The sequence below is a fragment of the Acomys russatus genome, chromosome 9 (genome assembly GCF_903995435.1).
Source record: "Acomys russatus chromosome 9, mAcoRus1.1, whole genome shotgun sequence".
In the NCBI taxonomy this organism is placed as follows: Eukaryota; Metazoa; Chordata; class Mammalia; order Rodentia; family Muridae; genus Acomys; species Acomys russatus.
In genome coordinates, this window is record NC_067145.1 from 5,951,269 (window position 1) to 5,975,127 (window position 23,859).

A 23,859-nucleotide genomic window follows, 5' to 3' on the forward strand; every position below is an offset into this window, starting at 1 on the left:
TTTTCTTCCATCATGTGGCTCCTGTAAATCAAACTCAAACTGTCAGACTCTGCAACAAGAACCTTTCCTGGCACTGGGTTTCTTAAAGACGTGTTCATAGAAGTGCATGATTCACTTTTAGTGTATCATATCCCCCTACTAACTTTATCACTCTCTGCTCTTAGTCCTCTGTGTTCCCTGAGAAAGCTTTGTGCCTATATAGACGTGTCATATATGCATGTATGGAGATTGTATATATACATGTCTATAACATATATATGCATTACACATATACCATTATATACTACACTTGTAACGTAACATGCATACATGTGTGTGTGATAATGTATATAACACATGTATACATGTATAATATATGTGTGTGTTGTATACATATGTTTAAAAATCCATAATGCACAAATGAGAGAAAAATATGAATTTGCTTTTCTGAGTCTGATGTAATTCTCCTAATAGAATTGTCCACTACCATTCAAGTTGGACATTCTGAGGCCATGGCTATGGCTAACTGGTAAGTAGGTTGTGAGGAGAGCAGACTGAACCAGAGGGGCACAGCATGCACAGGTTAAAAACAGAAGCTATTTTCTGGCAAATATAACTGTCACTCATAGATCCATCAGTAAAGAATGATTATGACTGAACATGGCAATGGATAATTGAGGAAAATCATGAAATTGGTTTGAAGTGAATTTTATACTTGATATGAAAGAAATATTATGACCAAATATAATTACAGAAAAATATATCTTTGCTTAGGAGTAGGAAAGGATTTATTATGAAGTGAAAACCAAAATTACAGTGAGAATATTAGTAAATTTGATTGTATTAAAATTTAGGCATTCAGATAATCAAGTGACACTTAAAATATAGATAAAAGTTTTAAATGAAAAAAATACACCAAGTACTTTATAAGAAGTTACTTGGAAGCTTCCCTATTGAAATAAAGCTAATATAAAATTTTAGTGCATCACTAAGAAAGAAATAGCACAAATTTCTGTGCACCAAAATAAGTAAATAAAAGTAAATTATAGCTCTGCACCTAAGCAGAGGGAATGCCTCACATGAAAAGTAAAAGATCCTTACATTTTTATCAGAGAAATGATCATTTCACCTTAACTGGCAAAAACACTAGGAAACAGCTTAATATCTAGTATGGAGAGATACCAGAGGCCATGTGAACTCAGTCACAACCTGAGCAACCCGATCCTATCCTATTTGGAAAGCAATGCTGGCCTACTCTCTGGACCTGGCCTATTACTGAGCCACTCCACTCCAAGATGTACGGCCTAGGAAATGCTTGTACACACACAGTAAGATCCAGGTACTGAAATGCTCATAAAGAAAATGCTCCTGTTTACCAGTAACACAAATAAATCCTAATCACCATATACAGTGGGATAACAATGAAAACAAGTCAATTCAACAAGGATGAATCTCAAAGCATAATATTTAAAAGAAGAAAAATCAAATCATGAAAGAATATGTGAAACCAGGTTCAATTTCTAGAGCATGCAAAATATACTAATTTTATATTTAAGAATATATATGCATAAAGTGTCTACATGTATGTGTGTTTATATATAATACATATACCAATATATGTGTTCTAAATTGTTTGACACATTTTTTTAATGAAAGGGAATCACTTGGGTAAATCCTAGAACAGTGGTGCCTTCCAGTACGGCAGATAGGAACAGATCTGCTCTTGCAGGTGGCAATTAGATCTTAAAAATGCTAGGGTTGGGCAAACTGCCAGAATAAAAAAAAATTATAAGGTCAGTATCATGTTTTTAGTTTTCACATGAGACACTCTTGTATTTACTTAGGATTTTGTTGTCCTTTATATTTCTACTTGCTCATATGATATATTGCAAAATATTCAAAAAATAAAAATGAAGGGCTACATAGAAAACATTGTGATAACTCGTGACTTATGTTATCAGCTGATTAGTATAATCATCTAATTGCCATTAATCATGGTGTATTCTGCTTTTAAGTTGAAAGCCGTTAAAATAATATTACAGAGCTTGGATAATATTCTAAAGCAGAAATAACACAAGTATCAGATTCACTGTTCCCTTCTTGCACCCTTAGAAGAGTCTCTTTATTTGAGGTTTCCACAGATGACCCATAGATACATCTTAAGGATCTAGGCAAAAAAGAGCAATCAAGCCTATAGTAAGCAAAAACAACCAAGAAACAAATGTTGGCACAAAATTAGCTAGATGGGAAAAAGGACTCAATAAAACTAAAACTTGACTGTTTTGAAAAGAAAATTCACAGACAAACCCCAGATTAAATTTTAAAATACTCAAGAAAATAAACTAAAAATAAATGAAATATGAGATAATTAACATCAGTGCTATAGGCATAAAAATGACCTATGAGACTACTGTGTGGCTAGAGTGTATTTCAGTGTTAAAGTACATGCTTAGCATGTGCAGAGCTCTGGGTTTACTACCCAGCAGCACACATTGAATTGCACATGTGCACATACACACATGCATACATACACACACCTACAAATGTAGATTTGCATGCACTACTATTATGAACAAGTGTACATGACAAACTGGTAAGTGTGCAAAGACAGATAAATTCTGGAATAGAAATTCTACCAAAACTAAACCATGAGAATATTAAAAATACGAATATTCTTTTAACTAATGAGAAAACGGAATCATTAATCAAACAACTGCAGCACAGAAAAGCTAAGGACCAGATAGCATGTAGGTTAAATTCCATCAAATATTAGAAGAAAATATACCATCAATTCTTAAACTCTCAAAATTAAAGATGTGGGAAAATCAAGCTATTGCTGAGCTGCAGCCCTGGGTGGCTAGGGATGTCATAGTGTCTAAAGATGCTCTGCGTCATGCTGGGCCATACAAGTTATCAAGGATCCCATCCTGCTCTGAGTCATCCAAACTTGAATAACAGCTGGTCCTGAAAAGGTGTGCCCAATGGTGCAGGAGTAGCACTAATATCTTGTGGGCAACCAAGTCTGATTGGAACTGAGACCTGCCCAATAGAAGGGAGCTCATGCGTGGCATTGTAAACTTAACCAAAACCCATGGCTAAAGAGGTCACAAACTATAGAGAAGAACCTGCTACAACCATCTTGCTAAGTGGATGTAGTATTCAACTTCCTTCTAAATACATATCTAAAACAGAACCGTAAACATTCGCTGATAGATGAATGGATTGGGATATGGGAAATTGTGGTATGTAAGGAATATAGGATATTACTCAGCCCTGCAAGGAAAGTCTTACCACACATAAAAATGTAGGTGGCCCTTGAGAATATTACATCAAGAGAAATAAGCCAGTCACATAAACACAAAACTGCAATATGAGAATTCGAAATAGACAAGTTCATCGAGCCCACACGGGGATGGCCATGTACTGCAGGGCCTTGAGCAGAGTGGCGAAGCTACGAGCTATTAATGGGTGGTCGCGGGGTTTCGAGCAAGCCAGGTAAGTTCTAGTTCTCTGTTCCACAGCACTGGACCTGAATTTGTAAGTCATATGTAAATAAAAGAACATAAAGAGAATTGTCATATAAGGAAGTATCAAAGATCTTCGCCACTGCCGTTGCTCACCCTGTCCTGGGTTCCTTCTGCACTTGCTGCTCCTGCTACCCAGCTCTGGCCTCATAGCTAGGCTCCTCATTTACATTGCTCCCTGGTCATTTCCTATCTAACCTCAGGACGATGTTTATAATAGTAAGCACGTTACTTATAATTAATTTTTATTAATTAGCCTTATGAAGATATTATATACATATTTTAAAAATACCAAGGTAATGAATCAACCAATGCACTCTTTAGGAGATAAATAAAGCTGTTAGGCTGCGGACTTGGCTCAACAGTAAAGAACATTTGCTGTTCTTTCAGAGGACACAAATTTTTTTTCCCTGTCACCATGTCATCATGTCAACTGCTACATAGAGGGGATTTCACATTCTCTTCTGTCCTCTGCAGGCAGGTGTGCATGCGCATGTGCACGTGTGCGCACGTGTGTGTGTGTGTGTGTGTATGTGTGTGTGTGTGTGTGTGTGTGTGCAAGTAAAAATTAATCTTTAAAAAAAGAGGAAAATGTGATATATACAACATACAACAACGGCCTATTATTCAGTTACTAAAATCTAAAATTGGGTCCCTTGCCACAGTGGGGATGGACTTAGAAAAGAATTGCATTGTGTGAAATATTTCATGTGCAGAAATACAAGTACCACACCATTGCATCCACAGCGAACTCCTAGAAGTTGATTTCTGCTGGATGTGGTGGCACAAGCCTATAATTCCAGGGTCTGACGCAAGAGGATTACAAGTTTGAGCAACCCAAGGGAGACGCATCCCAAGAATCGAACTAACAAAGGCAAAGGGGATCTCACTGAATCTGAGAGCAGACTTGCACACAGCACAGGCCAAAGGGAGCAGAGGACGGAGGAGATGGGTGAAGTCCGTCGGATAAGTTTCAGGTGATGGAGGTAAGATGTCATGAACACTTCTAAATGTGAGAAGAAAGAAACTGAAATGTTTCCACCATAAAGAACAGGCGGAAAATTGGGTAAATAGAAGTGTGGCCTGGTTTAAACATTACACAGAATGTATAAAAATCAACCCTCACGTGCTATTCCACTACTGTGTGTTCTTTTTGTTTTCAGATGTCGGTTCAAACACGTTTTAAATAGTCTGTTCAAAACATGACAATGTTTCTTGTAAGATCTTCAAGGTTTACAGAAAATGGGAGGGGCATTAAAGACAAGAGGAGAGTGAGAGTAATCAGACTGCAGTGTGTGTGTGTGTGTGTGTGTGTGTGTGTGTGTGTGTGTGTGTAGTTGTATGTGAAATTACATGAAAACAATTTTAATTGATAAAATACAAACAACTAATTAAAACCTATTTCTCATCCCTCACATTTCTCACAGCACTAAAGTCTTCAGGTAGACATAGTGTGCTGAGACACCGATGATAATAAACGGAGACTCTTACCCAGATGTGTGAGGATGTGTGAACAAGCATGTGTCTATGCGGTCTGCGTGTCCAAGCTCTATTAATTTCCCTAAATAAACTTTACCAGAGAGAAGAAGTTTAATCTTATATTCAAAGTGTATTTTAAGAAAACATGCACACATGCACATGCACAGGGAAGGAGTAAGGAAATTAAGTTAAGTAGGTAAATAAATTGGTGTGATAAAAATGTTTTAAACATTTAAATTAAAAAGCACAAAAATGGGCTGGAGCAATGGCTCAGAGGTTAAGAGCACTGACTCCTCTCCCCAAGGTCCTCAGTTCAATTCCCAGCAACCACATGGTGGCTCATAAACATCTATAATGAGATCTGGTGGCCTCTTCTGGTGTACAGATGTACACGCAGTCAAAATATTGTATACATAATAAATAAATTAATAAATAATAAATAAAACATTTTTAAAAGCACAGAATTAATCATTAAGCTCATTTTTTTACTCCTCCACTGTCCCCCACTTCAGAGTTTCTCTGTATAAATGGGGATCAGAAGAAGTAGGGGTGCAGTCCAGTTTCTTTAGTTTCAGTAACATTGCTTTCTGTATTTTATTGGAAATCTGTTTATTTCAAGTTATTTAAAACAAAGGACCTGAGACAACTTTAGTGATTTTGAGGGTCTAATCTGGTGAGTTTGGTAACTGTAAATAGTAGTAAACCAGCAAGATAAAAAAAGGTATCACCCCTCAATATGCCTAGGTCCTCATGTCATCCTCTCCTGCCTCCCGCTACCTGGCCTCTGGAGTCACCTCTCATTGTTACTGCGTCTTAACTTAGAATTCTGCACAAATGGAACAACGCTGTGTATAAGTGCACTGTGTCAGATAGTGTTGAACAAAGAAATGAGTTTCTATCTCTGATTGAGACCTCAGTGTGCAGACTTCATTAGCTATATCTGAAAATGAAGCCTGGCTCCTGAATTATGCAGATGGGGCCTGAGTGAATCCAGAGACAAATGCCCTTAAAAGCAATGGAATAGAAAGTCACAGGAAGTCAGAGAACCTATCCCTCGACATCCATTTAGTGTATATAGAATATTATTTACAAATATATATAATTGTACAAAATAAAGTTTCTTTATGACATTTTCATGCATGTACATAATGTATTGCGATCGTATTGACTCCTCTCTTCTATTAGGCCCGTTCTTCTTCCTAAATAGACACTTTTTTACTGTTTTGGGTTTTATTTAATCTATAGCACACCCATGAAAGAATCATGTTATATTTGTCTTTCTCAATCTGGTTTGTATCACTTAACACAAAGTGCTCCTGTTCCATCTATTCTCCTGGAAAACCACATGGCATTGTTTTGTTTGTGGCTAAGTAATACTATCTTGTGTGCATGTGTTGCATTTTCTTTATCCATCTATGCACTGATGGATGCTTAGACTGACTCCATGTCTTGGGTAGTGTGACTAATTGGCAACTGGGTGGGCGTGATGTTATCTCCATTGTGTGGTGGCTTTGAGTCCCTCTGACTCCATGAGTGGTATAGCTTGAGAAAAGGATAGTTCTACTTTTAAGTTTTTAAATATCCCCCCAAAAGCTGGCTGTAGTGGCACTTGCCTTTAATCCCAGCACTCAGGAGGCAGAGGCAGGGGGATCTTCATAAGTATGAAGCCAGTCTGGTCTACAAAGGGAGTCCTGAAAAACCAAGGATACACTGAGAAACCCTGTCTCAAAAAACCAAAATAAAAGAAAAAAAGTAAAAACCAATATTTCCCTCTCTCTTTCTTTATTAATTTATGTCTTTATTTCTCCTATCAGTATATATGACAGTGAATCCATTTTTTCAATAAGTTTACATGTATATTTTAATCAGTGTATTTGTACTCTATTTAAATTGCTGATTTCATAAGTCATCTTGATTTGTTTCCCAAGTGTTAATTTTTTCATTTCTTTACTATTTTTGAATTGAGGTTTTTCACTGCTCATTTTATGTCTCTTGTTGGTACTAACTGTACTTCTTTTATAATTTTTTAAAAGCATTGCATACATATGGGTATTTTGCCTGCATGTCTGTCTGTCTGTATATCGTGTGGATGTCATGCCTGGTCCCCAAGGACAGCAGAAAATGTTGGTTCCCTGGAACTGGAGTTACAGCTGGTTGTGAGCCACTATATGGGTGCTGGAAATCAAACCCGGGTCCCCTGGAGGATCAGACAGTGTCCTTAACTGTTGAGCCATCTCTCCAGCCCCCTAAGTACACCTCATTTTGAGGATTTTAATGTTTGCTTCAGACTTTGCAATACATGTCTCTGACTCACCACAACCTGTCATCACTCAGGTAGTACCTCCTGCCACTAATGCGAGACTTAGAGCCTTACGCCTGCTCCTCGCAGCATTTTGCCATCGTGCCTCCACAAGGTAAGTGTTTTATATAAAGCACGCTTCTCCACTGCTATACTCTTGCTTTGAATATTTTCTTTATTAATTTACCCCTCACCTCCTGGGAGCACGGTTCACCGATCCTTCTGCTATGCCGCCGGTTAGACAGGGTAGGCAATGAATTCCAGCTGCCCCGGGGAACTGCAGGCTGGGTCTCTTGTACCGTACTGGGTAGCATAGCCGAGAGAAGACCTCCCAGTAGCTGAGGTGTGCCGTTGATGAGAGGAAAAGATTAGCTGCCTAAATCAGCTTGTGGGTACATCCGTAACACCTGGCCTGCCCCATGTTTAACGAGGTTTGAGCTTTCCAGGTGTGGCTGGCAACACAGGAAGAAGCCCGGACAACGGCGTTTAGATTCTCCAAGTATCAGAACTAAAGCTTTTCTTCCGCGCCCCCCCCCCTTTTTTTTTGGTCGGTATGTGTCCAGTATGTGCATGTGATGCCTGTGGAATCCAGATGAAGGCGCCAAATCCCGCGGACCTGGAGCTGCCATGTACGTGCCATGAACTGAACCACAGCAACTTGAACCATATCCCTCCCCAGCCCCTAGAGTCAAGCTTTCAATAAAGTCTTGTTTTCTTTAAAAAAAAAATTTACCCCTCACAATACACGAGCATCTTCCAGCTACTCACATGCATATGTACACTTAAAATACCTGCTTTAATCCTCTCAAATACTAGTTACATCATCTGACTCACTGCTGAGCCTTTTTTTTTTTTTTTTTTTTTTTTTTTTTTTTTTTTTCCACATTGGTTCACCCTTCCCTTCTGGTTATGGGTCATATGTTCCTGCTTCTTGGCATGCTGAGTAAGTCCTCTCGATACGTTATGGGTCAGGGCACTTTACCTACATTCATTTAAAGGATGTTGATACGTTCTTCTTGGATGCAGTTATGAGGCATCGTTTTATCCTTTCAAACACTGCTTTTAACTCTGAGAGATAGGCTAAGACACTTTTAGTGTAGAGCTTGTTTGCCCCACCGTTAAGGTAGTATCTTTCTCAGGACTCCCTTGAGCCTTGCGGCACCCTAATGCTGCAGGCTGTCTCTGCTTACTCTGGCCACTGGCCACACAGACGTTCTGGTCCTCTCTGAGCTATGGTGCTTCTGTATTCTACTCCCCCGCTGTGGTTCTGTCCCTACTCTTGCTTTCCTCATAAGCTGTTTCAGTCAGGACTTTTTTCTAGATGAACACACGCTATGGAATGAACATGTAATAAAAGGAAATTTATTTGGTTGGTTTATGTAATATATCTGATATCCCCACAGTGGAGAAGCTGAGAACCAGTGGTTGCATGGTCTGCCCAGCTGGATGACCCAACTGAAGGACTGGAAGATTCCTGCAGAGCCACTGGCCTTCCACTCCTATTGGAAGGCTGTAGAAGGTGGATTCTGATGTAACAGGTGAATCTGAAAGAAGGCAGCGATGGAGTAGGCAGACTCCCTGCTGAGGAAGGACAGATGCCAAGCAGGCTAAAGGCACAAGCTCTTCCCTCAGACCTTAGATCTGGCCTGATGGTAGGGGGATACTGCCCACATTCTGGGTGGGTTTTTCCTCACTTCAGTTAATTTAGTCGAGAAAACCACTTACAGGCATGTCCAGAGGTCAATCCAGATTATCTCTTGCAGGTGAGCCCAGAGGCTTGCCCCTTGGATGGCTGCAGAAGTTAAGCTAACTAACTCCCATGTTTTCAGATTCTTAGAGATGCTGAGAAATGGAAGACAGAGGTCATTTAATCTCTATTGTCAAGTAAAAAGTTGCAGTTATGAGGCATTCTGCCCTGTCTTACAGACATGATGACAGAAACCAAGGTCAGAAGTCACAGAAAGGCTTGCACAAAAGAATGCAGGTCATTAGTAGAAAAACTGAGTCTAAATTCAGATCTCATGGTTCTCAATCTTTGGTTGTATGTTTTCCTCTATGATAAAGAATAACAACTTCTTCCCCAAATCACTGTGATGCCAAGGAATGAGTTAACAGATGCAGAGAAAGCATGGCATTGAGGCTTTGCTAATTACTATAAATGCTCTTACACAGAATCCAACCTAGTGTGTGTATCTCAAGCACAGAGCTCCCTGTGCCATTCCTGCAGCTTTCTCTGGGTTGTAGTTGGCACAGCTAGAGACAAATACATAGGGCTAATGCTAGACATTCTTCCCTTGGTCATTCCCCCTCTACCTCTTGTTAACCTCAGCCTCCATACATGACAATTGGAAATACAACAAGTACCTCCATCATGGTTACCGTGTGAGGCTAAGCTCACAAGCATACTGTGAGAATGTTTCCAGAGTATGTTTTCTGACGTCAACAACAGGAGCTGAGAGTTCTTCGCCATGAGACTCAAGAGCAGCCCATTGTTTTATGCACTTCTACTTTTTTTTGCCTAGGAAAAGCTCTATAGGACTTGGCACCAAAATCAAAAAGAACAAAATTCTTTGTACTTTTAAAATGATCCCACTCTCTTTATGGCACTATAGGAAGGTGTGCATATTCACCACAGGAATGTAAGGCCGCCTTAACTACACAATGAGAGATTGTAGAAGTGATGAAAGACACACAGAAAACTCTGTGAAAGCCACAGTGAGAGACAGCCAATGGGGCAACTATAGGCTGATGAAATTATCCCTCTTAGTGCCACCAATTTTATAAGAGAAAGATAAACTGCTTTCTGCCACCCGTCATACCTGCCAATTAAGTAATCTGGGCAATTTTCTTAGCCATGTGAAAAAAAATCAAGCGAAGGCTAGAAACGGAGGTGTTCTCTGCTGCCTTCTATACAAGCCAAAGGCTGCGATTATTGGCTATAAGTTATATATACGCAAAACTGTTGTTTTTCAAACTGTTTTAATTTTTTACCAAGCTGCTGCTAAAACAAGTTTTTTGAACAGCAACTTGAGTCTGTTTTTTAATTAAAATGTGATAACAGCTAACAGAAAACTTTCCGAAGCCTGGAATGCCATCAGGAATTTATACAAAATGGAATCCTGACGGCGTGACATTGTAGTGCTCTGGGCAACCATTGACCATAGTTGGCTATGTAAGCCCAGTAAGAATGGAGGCTGCATGTTAATGCAGAGCAGTGATCTCAAAGTCCCACCCTCTTTCTCCAACACCCTGAGTGGAAACCACACGGGCCTCATTTGTTTCTAAATCTCTCATATCAATCATACTTCATATTTGGCAAACAACCAGATATCAACTGTTAGCAAATATACACACAACTTAGTGAAAACTGATGATCACACGTGTGTGTGTGTGTGTGTCATACTAAATGGACTCAACACATTGTGTTTATAAATACATGTGTTTATGTCTGTATACATAACAATGATAATTTAAGAGAGGTTATGAATTTGAAAAGAAGTGGAGGTGGTCACAGGGAGACTTGAATTAGGAGAGGGAGACATAGAAATCACATAAATACAATATTCAGGTACAAAATTCTCCAAAGAAATTTAATTTTAAAAAATATAAAATTCAGATAAATTTCTAGCAAGTTCATTTTTTGGCTTCAATTGCTTTCTTCTGCCAACTGACAAAGTAAAGGCTAGGGCCAATGCTCTTGGTTACCGTCCGTAACATCAGGATAGACCTACACATTTGAGCCATAGACCATGGAAATTTCAAGCTGGCACTGAGCTCTAAGCTTTATCTCTTCTGGCGAGCCCTCATAGTGGGAAAATGTGTTGTGTGGGCTACGGAAAGAGAAAGTAATTACTAATCTTATCCAGCTGTGAACCATGCAAGCTACAATTAATGGTCTGGCAAGTCATTCCCATCAGTACAAGAGTGGCATGAGTGTCCCAGGAATAAGCCACATACTTTCTCATTGGATTTAATGGCTAATCCTTAAGATGAAACTCATACATGGCACCTTTGTCAGGGACCTGTGGCTAGCTGGATCCTACTACCATTACTTTACTAAATGGACTTCTGCTGAGTTAGCATTATGCCTATAGATTAGTACCTTTGTCAGCCTTCACCAGAGAAGCTTCTTTATTTCAGTGGGTGGTGATTTACAGCTGCCCACAAGTGGTCTTGGTTCAGAGAATAAGATGCAGTGTTATTCTAAGAGCTAGATAGGCCATCTATGTCGCATCACTTTCTCCCATGGCACAGAGATCATTGAGGAAAAGAAGAGAGAAAGATTAAAAAATTAAAGGCAATGGATGGTTACAAAGAAAGAGTGTTTTCTGGATATAGCAGGGCATTCACACATTTGAACTCAAAGCAACTGACTCCTAGTGCACAAGGTCTATGCAAACACACAGACAAAATTTCAACATACGAAGGAGAGTTGAGCATGGAATCTTACCCTGAGGAGTAAGAAGGAGTTGGCAATTCATAGCTTCAGATAGAGGAAAGGTTGGGTTTCGTTATGGTATGGGCCCTGGGAGATCAACCACTTTCCAGTGGAAGACCACACATGCAAAAATACATGGGCAGCACCAGCAATACTTGATGGGTTTAAAAATTAAAAGGAGGCACAAATCTGGGTGGGTAAAAAAGGATGAAGGCATGAGACAAATATACAGAAGGGTAAAAACACATTCTATCTATCTATCTATCTATCTATCTATCTATCTATATATCTATCATCTATCTTTCTCTTGAGAATGATGTGTGTCTCAGGATTTTATTGCTGTGAACAGAAGCCATGACTATGGTAACTCTTGTAATGGAAAACATTTAGTTGGGGTTGGCTTATAGTTCAGAGGCATGGCAGCATGTGGGCAGACATGGTGCTTGAGAGTTACATGAGAGTTCTACATATGGATCATCTGGCAGCAGGAAGAGAGAACAAGCCACTGAACCTGGCTTGAGAGTCTAAAACCCACCCGCAGTGGCATACTTCTTCCAACAAGGCCAGACCTACTCCCACAGGGCCACACCTCTTAATAGTACTATTTCCTGTTGGACTACGGTGGCCATTTTCATTCAAACCACCACATTCCACTCCTTGTCTTCACAGGCTTGTTGCAATATCATAATGCAAAATGCATTTAGTTTATCACAGTGTCACCACTGTCTAAAAGTCCAAAGTTCAAAGTCTCTTTGTAGTCTCATGCAATCTCTTAACTGTAATCATATACTTCCAATATATAATGGTACAGGATATACATTACCACCCCCAAAAAGGTAAAAAGGGACAATAATGAGATCATACTAGAACAAAGGAAGAGCAAAGCCATCTGGGCAAACTCCAAACTCTGCATCTCCATGTCTGATGTCGAAGTGCTCCAACTTCGGAGATCTCCAACTCCTTTTCAGTTTGGTTGACGGCAACACACTTCTTTCTCTTGAGCTGGTTCCACTGCCTGTTAGCAACTCCCCTTGGCTGGTACCCCAGGACTCAGGCATCCCTAACATCTTGGGGTCTCCATGGCAATCCAGACTCCACCTCACAACTTCATGCAATGGCTTCTCTGCGGCCGCCTTGCAGGGGCATACCTGCCAAAACCTGGCCTCAGCAGATTTCCTTAGTCATAACCTCTTTCTTGTATCCTTGTCTCTAAAGACAGAACCACATAACCAAAACTGCCAAGCTCTGTTGCTTCAAGCTGGGGCTGGAACACGATCCTCCCCCTTGTTCAAATACATTTTCACCAGCTTTCAGCTTTCTATTTTTCAATGGTTTTCTTCACTACCTAGACTTGACTGTCCTGGAACTTGATCTGTAGACCAGGCTGGCTTTCAACTTGGAGATGTGCCTGTCTCTGCCTCCCAAATGCTGGTGTTAAAGAGTGTGCACCACCACAGCCACCTCCCAATGTTTCTTTAATTCCTTTTTATACATTAGAAGCTTAGCTGGGAGGAGTCTAGCCCCGGGGTCACCACTCCCTTTATTCCATTTAACATCAGCTTTTCCTTTAATATGTTCATCTCCTTGAATGCAGGTCTTAGCTTCTTTACACTCCCTGATGTCTTTTCTTCTCAAACTGTACACTGTATCTTTCCTTGCTCAGCTTCCTCCTTTTCACTATAGATCAAGTGTGAAGTACGGCCATTAGTAACCAAGCAGCACCATCAATATGAGGCTGTCTGGAAATCTTCTCTGCTGAAGATGTTAATCTATAACACTTCAATTCAGTCTCAGGCAGATTTTTTTTTTTTTTTTTTTTTTTTTTTTTTTTTTTTGGACAAGGCAAAAAGCAGCTACATTCTTTGTTGAAATAGCACAAGATGGCCACATACTAATATTATACCCCTCTGAAACCTCGTGAGCTGGACCCCCACAGTTCCAATCACCCTCAGCACTACCGCCTTCCATACTCCTAGCATTATACACCATTAAGCCCCACTTAAATGGTCAACTGCTTTTCTAGTCCAAAGTTCAAAAGCATTTCACATTCCTCCAAACAAAAGCACAGTCAGCCCATCCCATCACAGCAATACCCCAGTCCCTGGTACCAACTTCTGACTGACTGTCTCATGGTTCCCTATTTGTATAGAAAAGATTATTACAGACATATGAGGTCCAGGCTACTGGGCAAGTTCAGGCTTGTTAAATTCTTGTCATAGATCATTGATGGTCAGAGGTGAAGCCACAGGACCTCAGTTAGGCAGAAATCATCCAAAAGTAGACATTTTTCCATCTCCACATACACAGCATGAGAATTAGACACTGCTCTCAGATTGGGGCTCATGGCTGGATCCAGGAGAGTGTTCTCTTCCTTTCTGAACAGAAAGTGACCTAGAGCTTTGGAGAAGTTTCCAGAACCCCTCTTGACAAAGATTCTTTCAAGGTACCACTTGCATTTTCCCCAGTCCTAAACTTTTATAGGCATTTGGCCAATTAAGCTAGTAATAAGTGTGTGGTTGTTTTTAAAAAGAGGGAGGCATAATGAATTCAAGGCTCTCCCCCACTTTCTCTTCTAATAGACTTAGTTTCTGGTTTTATGTTGAGGTCTTTGATCCATTTTGATTTGAGTTTTGTACTGGGTGCTAAGTATGGATTTATTTGCATCTAATGTAGACATCCAGTTAGACTAGCACCATTTGGTGAATATGCTTTCTTTTTTCCATTGTATGGTTTTAGTGACTTTGTCAAAAATCAACTGTCCATAGGTGTGTCGGTTTATTACCAAGTCTTCAATTTGATTATATTGATTAACCAGTCTATTTCTATGCCAGTATCATGCAGGTTTTATTACTATTGCTCTGTAGCATAGCTTGAAGTCAGGGATGGAGGTAACTCCAGAACCTCTTTTATTGTTTAGGATTGTTTTAGCTATTCTGGGTTTTTTGTTTTTCTATATGAAGTTTAGAATTGTTCTTTCAAGGTCTATAAAGGATTGTGGTGGTATTTGATGGGAGTTGCATTGAATATGTAAATTGCTTTTGGTAAGATGGCCAATTTTACTATGTTAATCCTACCTAATTTCTTTCTCAGTCCCTTTGTTGTTTGAATTAATTTTGTATTCAGCCACTTTGCTGAAGGTGTTTATCAACTTTAAGAGTTCTTCAGTGGAAATTTTGGGGTTACTTATGTATACTATGATACCATCTGAAAATAGTGATATTTTGGTTTCTTCCTTTCCAATTTGCATCCCCTTGATCTCCTTTTGATGTTTTACTGTTCTGGCTAGGACATCAAGTACTATATTGAAGAGATAAGGTGAGAGTGGGCAGTCCCTGATTTCAGTGGGATTGCTTTAAGTTTCTCTCAATTTAATTTGATGTTGGCTATAGGCTTGCTATCTATCGGCTTTATTATGTTTAGGAATGAGCCCTGTATCCCTGATCTTTCCAAGACTTTCAATATGAAGGGGTGTTGAATTTTGTCAAATGCTTTTTCCAGGTCTTTGTTTTTTCTTTCAGTTTGTTTATATGGTTGATTTTGTTGATGGAATTTCAAGATGTTCATGGATAAAGATAGAACAGATATTGAGGGAATGTCCAACCAATGCCTGTCTCAACTTGAGACCCACCCCATGAGAGAGAGCCAACTCTTGACATTATTAACTACATTATGCTAAGCTTACAGACAGGAGCCTAACATAGCTGTCCTCTGAAAAACTCCACCCAGTAGTAGATCAAAACAGATGCTGAGACTCACAGCCAAACATTGGGTGACATGTAAAGAGTCTTGTGGAAAAGTAAGGGGAAGGATAGAAAGACCTGGAGGTGACAAGAGCTCCACAAGAAGACCAACAGAGCCCAACTATCCATGGCCCAGGGTGGCTTGCAGAGATGGAAACACCAACCAAGGACCATGCATGGACTGGACCTAGGCCGCCTAATGCAGATTTAGCAGATGAGCAGCTCAAGCTTCATGTGGCTCCCCTTAGTAAGGGGAGTGTGGGTTGTCTGTGACATGGACTCTGTTGCCTGCTTTTTGACCACTCCCTCTTCTACTCTGTGGGGCTGCCTTGACAGGCCACAAGAGAAAAGGACTTGCTCAGTCCTGATTCAACTTGATGAGCGGTGGTATGCGGGTGGGTGGAGCTCCTCTTTTTTGAGGAATAGGGAAGGTGGGTCAGGGAAGAGGAAGAGAGGGCCGGACTGGGAGTAGAGGAAGGAGGGTGCTACAATCAGGATGTAAAGTAAATTAATTAATTAATTGTATCCAATCATAGTTCTGTTACCAGAGAGCCCATTTATTAGCATGATTCAAATGGAATATCTGTCTCATCTCACAGAGACTCAATAAGGCTTACAATAACTTTTGTTACTGTCTCTTTTTTGTTCAGTTTTGGTATCTTCAGGTAAATTGTACACATATCTACTTTTCAGGTAATAATTTTTAAATGCCTCTACATTCTGTTTAGAAAAACATATTTAACCAAGAGGGGTTTCTTTCATATTAATAGAGTTAGCAATGTATCCTTAATCAATTACCAGCACTACCCCTAAACTGCATTATAGAATTAGTTCAGTAGATGTTTAAATTGTGCTTAAATTTATTGTGCTACATTACATAGCATTGTATTCTTTGTATTACCTATCTAATTTGATTTATTTTTATGATCTTCATAGTTAATTGTAAACTATATGCTCAATAATTTAAAATGAATGACACAATGAACAGGAAAAAAGATATCTATGAATTAACTAGTGTCTACGTTCCTTCGATTATTTTAATCTATCATTGCTTCTTAACCTTGATGACTCTTCATTCTCTCCTTTTGAATTTGTAAGTTTCGTTTATAGATGGGAATAAACAAAGCAGCAAGAAGAAGAAGAAGATCTAGTTCGTAGTTTAGAGTTGGGGAAAGAGGCAGAACTTGGTGAAATGACTGAGGATGTCATGGAAGATATTTTAATGGTAGCAGAAACACAGTCACAGTTAAAATACACCCTTTGTACTCCTCCAAACATGGACATAACTTATTATGTCTACCAGCCTTTCAGTTCACAGAACAGATGGTCCAAGAGTGCCATAGTGGTATGAATGTGATTGGGGGATGGGATTTAAGTTTCCTATGCCTGGTACTATAAATCTGGTGAAGAAACCTTGGCCAGGGAACTTACTGTCCCAGTAATTAATCTACTGCTATCATTTCTCTAAATGGACAATATAAAACTAAATTTGTATCTCTTCAAGCATAGATCAGTGCAGCTCTTAGAGAAGTTACCTTGCGTGGTGGGAAGTGCTTAAACTCACAACTGGTCAAAGGAAGAGAATAAGTGCCTTTGGGTATCTCTCCTTAAAGGTCTAGGGACCATGGTGGAAGAGTGAGCTGAAAGGTCTAAGAGCCAGAGGTCAGGAAGGACTGAGCTGAGACACTGTATTCTGGACATGAGAAGACCAGTGCACTTGTATTGCCTGCACCAGGCCAAACCAATTAATATTCTAGCATGGATCAGGGAGGGAATTGGGAGCCTCTATTTCTTGATGTGACAAGTGATGACTGCTGGGAAGAAACAGATCCAACGTTATTAAAGGATTTGGCCTTTGGTAAGTCAAACATCCTCTGAGGCAAGGCCCCATATGCCTGAGTACATGAGCAACACAAACTAAACTTGGTGTGTCATTAAATGTAGGTCATGAAGTTCAGAGGAGGGGACGGAGAGTGTGGGAGGGATGGAGAGTGAATATGATCAAAACGAATTGTATGCATGTATAAAGTTCTTTAAATTAAACTGTAGCTCTCTCGCGGGTTGGGGTTATGTAGCAGCGACTGTGGCAAAGTGAGAGCCTGGAGACTCTGCCTCTGCAGCCAGCACAGCTGGAGACCTGAGGCGACCTTTGGGGTGTCCTTGGGCCTCGCATTCTCTCCATGAGTTGGAGAGGTCCCATTGTATCAGCGTAAGATGGAGGGTGGCTTTGATTGTGATTATGGTGAGCTGGAGCCATGTGATCACTAACAAGAGATATCTGTTCGCCACCATCTCCAGGGCTTCCTGTTGATATAGAGCTACAAAGGAAGAGAGGAAGCAAAGGAAGGAGTGCTTCCCAGCACCTAAGGATGCTGCTCAGGACCAGTCCAACACTGAATGTATCTGCACTGTGAGAGGATGTCCACGGAGGCCCACCGGGTGCATATTTATTCACAGTTTTGTGTCATGTTAGGTCAGTAGCATAGTAAATCTGAGTGCACAGTATGTCATTTCATTCTGTTTGAGTTTCTTGAGTGTTTTCTTTAAATGTCTGCAAGGTTACTGCCCTTCCTTGAACTATGAGCCCTGCAATCTTGTTAATTCTCAATATGAATAGAGATTTTTGAGCTTTAAGTCTGAGGGGAATTCAGCAGGCCTGGTTGGCATCTGCAACGAACATCAAGAAAGCATCGTGCTGTGGAAACGTACTTGGTTTTCTCCCTTTCTGAGAGATCTTTCATTTCGGTGCCAGTTTTCTTCCTTGTTTACACAAGTTCAACAATTTGAAGGAAAAAGGCAATTGTAAAGGTTTCAAAATGGCGGAGAAATTTGAAAGTCTCATGAACATTCATGGTTTTGATCTGGGCTCTAGGTACATGGACTTAAAACCATTGGGCTGTGGAGGCAATGGCCTGGTTTTTTTTTGTTTGTTTTGTTTTGCTTTGTTTTGTTTTGTTTTGTTTTGTTTTGTTTTCCTCCTGTAGACAATGACTGTGACAAAAGAGTAGCCATCAAGAAAATTGTCCTCACCGATTCCCAGAGCGTCAAGCATGCACTCTGTGAAATCAAAATTATTAGAAGTCTTGACCATGATAACATTGTGAAAGTGTTTGAAATTCTTGGTCCCAGCGGAAGCCAGTTAACAGATGACGTGGGCTCCCTCATGGAGCTGAACAGCATTTACATCATTCACGGGTGCATGGAGACAGACTTGGCCAACACGCTGGAGCAGGGCCCTTTACTGGAAGAGCATGCCAGGCTTTTCATGTGTCAGCTGCTACGTGGGCTCAAGTATATCCATTCTGCAAATGTGCTGCACAGAGATCTCAAGTCAGCTAATCTTTTCATTAACACTGAAGACTTGGTGCTGAAGATACGTGACTTTGGTCTGGTACAGATCATGGATCCTCATTATTTCCATAAGGGTCATCTTTCTGAAGGATTGGTTACCAAATGGTACAGATCTCCACGGCTTTTACTGTCTCCTATTAACTATACTAAAGCCCTTAACATGTGGGCTACAGGCTGCATCTTTGCTGAAATGCTGACTGGGAAAACCCTCTTTGCAGGTGCACATGAACTTGAACAGATGCAGCTGATCTTAGAGCCCATGCCTGTTGCGCATGAGGAAGATCGGCAGGAGCTTCTCAGCGAGATCCCAGTTTACATTAGAAACGACATGACTGAGCAACACAAATCGCTAACTCAGCTGCTTCTGGGAATTAGTCACGAAGCACTGGGTTTCCTGGAGCAGATTCTGATGTTCAAGCCCGGCGGACCGGCTGACAGCAGAGGACGCACTTCCCCACCCTTTACAGGAGCATCTACTCTTTTCCAACGAATGAGCCAATTTCCAGCCATCCTTTTCACATAGAGGATGAAGTGTATGACATTTTGCTTATGGATGAAACACATAGTCACATTTATAACTGGGAAAGGTATCATGATTGTCAGTTGTCGGAGCATGACTGGCCTGTTCATAACAACTTTGATATTGATCCCAAGAGCTCTGATGTCATCAACAAAGAGGAAGTTCAAATTGATCCTAGAAAATACTTGGATGGAGACTGAGAGAAGTATCTAGAGGACCCTGCCTTTGACAATAGCTCCTCTGCTGAGCCTGGCTGGTAGTACCCGGATCGCCATGAGAACAAGTACTGTCATCTGGCGTGTAGCCACAAAACACGGTCGCCATCATATTTAGATAACTTGGTGTGGAGGGAGAGTGAGGTTAACCATTACTATGAGCCCAAACTTATAGACCTTTCCAACTGGAAAGAGCAAAGTAAAGAAAAGTCCGATAAGAAATGCAAGTCAAAGTGTGAGAGGACCGGCTTGGTGAAAGCACAGATGGTGCTGGAGGAAGCATCTCAGCAGCTGGCTGAGAAGGAGAGGGACAAGAGCCAGGCCTTTGACTTTGACTCCTTCATCGCAGGGACTCTTCAGCTCAGCTCCCAACATGAGCCTGCCGATGTAGTTGACAAGTTAAATGACTTGAATAGCTCAGTGTCCCGGCTAGAACTGAAAAGCTTGATATCCAAGTCAGTGAGCAGAGAGAAGCAAGAAAAGGGAATGGCTAATTTGGCTCAGCTGGGAGCCTGGTCGCAGTCCTCGCACGGGACTGCCAGTTCCTGAGTGTGAGCAGCGGGGAGGAGTGCTTCCTCATCCGGCAGTTCTGTTGTGAGGTCAGGAGGGACGAGCACGAGGAGAAGGACAGCATGCACACCAGCTACCTGGACAAGTTCTTTAGCAGGAAGGAAGACTCCGAAGTGATAGAAACTGAGCCAGTGGAGGATGGGAAGCGGAAGCGTGGGGAGGGAGGGCGAGGAGCGGGGCTTCTGAATGGCAGTGGGGGAGTTCCTCCTGAGCAAGCAGCTAGAATCCATAGGCACCCCTCAGTTCCACAGTCTAGTGAGGTCCCCCCTTAAGTCTATCTAGGCCGCGTTAACACCTTCCGCTATGAAATCTTCCCCTCAAATCCCTCACAAGACATACAGCAGCATTCTAAACCACCCGAACTAAACACTGAGCAGACGTTTCTTTGTTCTTCATGAAATGTGTTGTCTTTTCTTTTATCAATAATGTTTTTTTTTTTAACTTGAATCAGAAGGTGTCGTTAATTTGCAAGGATTTTTCTTGGTTCTCGGTTAGTGCAGACATTTTCATTTGACCTGGCATGTCATTTGCACACACACACACAGAATAGAGTAGACGGGGCAGGAGGAGACAGGACGCGCTAGGATAAGCAGGCGTTCTCATAGACCAGTGACCTGCGTCATGGGAAACAAACCTTGCCGTGAAACTTACACAGTGAGACTACATAATTGCATGAAAAGATCTGTTTTTCCTGAAACATTTTTCATTCATTAGTATTTTCAAGTTTTTCATACTGTACACATTTCTTAAGACACATGGTATCACATCTGTTATCTACCTCAAGGTAACAAAAGTATGTGGTAAAACATAAGCCACCCACAGCGCTCCATGGCATATGCATTTCTATCTGGCCAGCGTTTATTGTAGTAAACTACTGAGACTCGTTCACATTTATAAATGTCCTGGTATTTGTCCTTTATAGTGAAGTGTTAAATATATCACATCTTATTTATTTTTAGCAAATCAGTATATTTTCTGTATTTGATTGTAAAAGATAACTTAGTTTTTCAGTTTATTTGCAACTGCCCCTTTTTCCACTTGGCACTACGGTTTGTTGCCTGACAAGCTGATGATGTGATATTAGCTTGCTCTGAGCATTCCGTGTACCCATGTACGTTAAGTAAAGTACTCACTGTGTATAGGAATCCATATTTTGGAGGTGCTTGATCTATCTACAAAGAAAAATTAGGAATTTATTATAAAATGCTCCTAGAAGTATTAATGGTGGTTTTTTTTTTTTTTTAACTTGTAATGTTAGACTTGTGTGCATGGGAGTAATTAAGGTGCATGGGAGTAAATAAGCCTCTTCCCACCCCTGCCCCTGTTTTTACTGTATGTTTTTATTGAATGGTATATTTCCCATCTCTAGGCAAGCATGAATAAAATTAGGTTAAATGTAACATGTAGCTTCTCAGTCTTTTAGAGTTTGTTTTGTTTTATTTTGCTGAATCCTGTCTGTATCCTTGGTTATCTTATTTGAAGGGAAAAGACAAATAAAGATGGCCAGCAAAAAATTAAAATGTAAAAGGAAGACATTTAAATCCCTGTGGATGTCTCTGTATTTTAATAAGAGACACCTTGTGGTTAATTAATTAATTTACATAAAAATGCTAACACCATTACTTCCTCTAAGCACTTGCCCCTTTAAAGCAAAGGAGTAAGCAAAAATTTCCCTCTCTCTTTCCAAGTTTTCATTCCTACCTCTTTTTGTGACTATAAAACATAAAAGACCCTACCACTTTTATTTTGTTGTTGTTGTTTTTAATTTATTATAATTTATTCAGATTACATCCTGATTGTTATCCCCTCATTTGTATCTTCCTCTTCCCACTCTCCCTCCTCTTCCACCCTATTCCACTCCCCTAGATCTCTAAAAAATGGGGACCTCCTCCACCATATGACCACAGTTTATCAGGTCTCACCTGGATAGCCTGTTTTCCCTTCCTCTGTGTGCCGCCAGACCTCCGTGCCAAAGGGGAAGTTATCAAATCGAGGGCACCGGAGTTCATGTCAGAGGTAGTCTCCACTCTCCCCACAAACCCACAACCATGGAGAATGAGCTGTCCATTGGTTATATCTGAACAGGGGGTCTAGGTTCACTACATGAATTTTCCTTGGTTGGTGCATCAGTTTGTGTAGGCTCCCTGGGTCCAGATCTGCTGGCCTTGATGGTCTCCTTGTTGGGCTCCTAAACCCTCTGGATCCTCCCATCCTCCCATTTTTCCATACCACTCTTAGTGCTCTGCCCAGAGTCTAGCAGTGAGTCCCAGCATCTGTCCCGATCCCCTGCTGGGTAGAGTCTTTCAGAGAACATCTATGTTGGGCTAATATGCACGTATAAGTGAATATATACCATGCATGTCTTTCTGGGTTTGAGTTACCTCATTCAGGATGATTGTTTCTAGTCCCATCCATTTGCCTGAAAACTCCAAGATTTCCTTGTTTTTAATAGCTAACACCCTCATTTTATTATGATTTGCTATCACTTTTAAGGTAGAATTTATTATCTGTTGTCAGAGACGTAGGATAAAGAAAACCTCAGTCGCTGCACTACCAACATCTCTAGGTAAATAAAATATCTTGAAGTATTGTGTGATAAGATTTGTAAAGAAATGACTGTGACCCAGACCAGTATGAGGAAGAGAGTGAAGGAAGTGATGACTATGGAATACTTCAGATTTATCATAATGTTTGCTTTCTTCCTGCTTCTGACTGAAAATTAAAATTTAGCAATGGTTGAGGGCATCTAGGAAGATGATTCAGACAGTAAATCACTTTTTCTGAACTCATAAGGAGCTTAGCTCAAATTCCCAAAACCCATGTAGAATTTCTGGTGCATCAGGAGAGCTTCTGTAACCTAAGCATAGAGAGATAAGGACAAGAGAATTGCTGGCCAGCTAATCTTACCAAATTAGTTACTTCCATCCAGGTTGTAAGAGACCTGTGACTCAAACAATAAGGTGAAAAGTGACTAAGAAAGACACCTAATATCCATTGATTTCTGGTACACACACACACACACACACACACACACACACACACACACACACTTCAACCTATAAAATTGCATGCAATATTGCCTTTGAATAACTTTCCTTTTATCCATTAGGGGAATTTGCCCATTTTTTAAAATGGTGAATTTTATTTTATGTCTCCAGAGACTATACTGTATTGGATGAACTCTTCTGTAAAGAAAAAAAAAACAAAACACAAAAATCTGTAGCTGGAGCCCAAGGTCAGAAGTCACAGCTGCCTAACCCTGGAGAGCTTAGTCCAGTGATTTAATTCAAGCAAGATCCTCTATCTAGTAGACTGAAAGTTTCAGGTCTAAAACTACCATTATATTATTTTCTTCGTGTCAAGTAATGTCACTTACACTGTTTATTGGAGCTCATTCCAGGTACTGATTTTGACAAAGAAAATTTCAGCCTACCTGCCCTACAGAAAATGCCTCATGTCCCATAAGCTCTGCTTCAGGCAGCTTCGACTCTGACCCTGTGATTTCTTCGGGGAACAGTGATTCAGTTATGCATGGCCAAAGGTTTTCTTGGGGTCACTCTCATGACTATTTCATGAGTTTTTAGTACACATTTATGGAAGCATAGCTGGACCAGCTGCAGTGTTTCATTGCAAAGACTTGCTCTCTCACCTCATTAAGGACTTCTGGAAAGCAAAACAAGAAACACTTGGAAGCCAGGTCTCCAAGGATGTCCATCTAGGGCTACACAAGGACACGTAACACTT

General features: G+C 40.5%; 1 pseudogene; it reads left to right on the plus strand.

Annotated features, from left to right (window-relative positions):
• Nucleotides 1-18,245: 18,245 nt before the first annotated feature.
• Nucleotides 18,246-20,481, plus strand: LOC127193734 (mitogen-activated protein kinase 6-like; annotated as a pseudogene).
• Nucleotides 20,482-23,859: the final 3,378 nt, after the last annotated feature.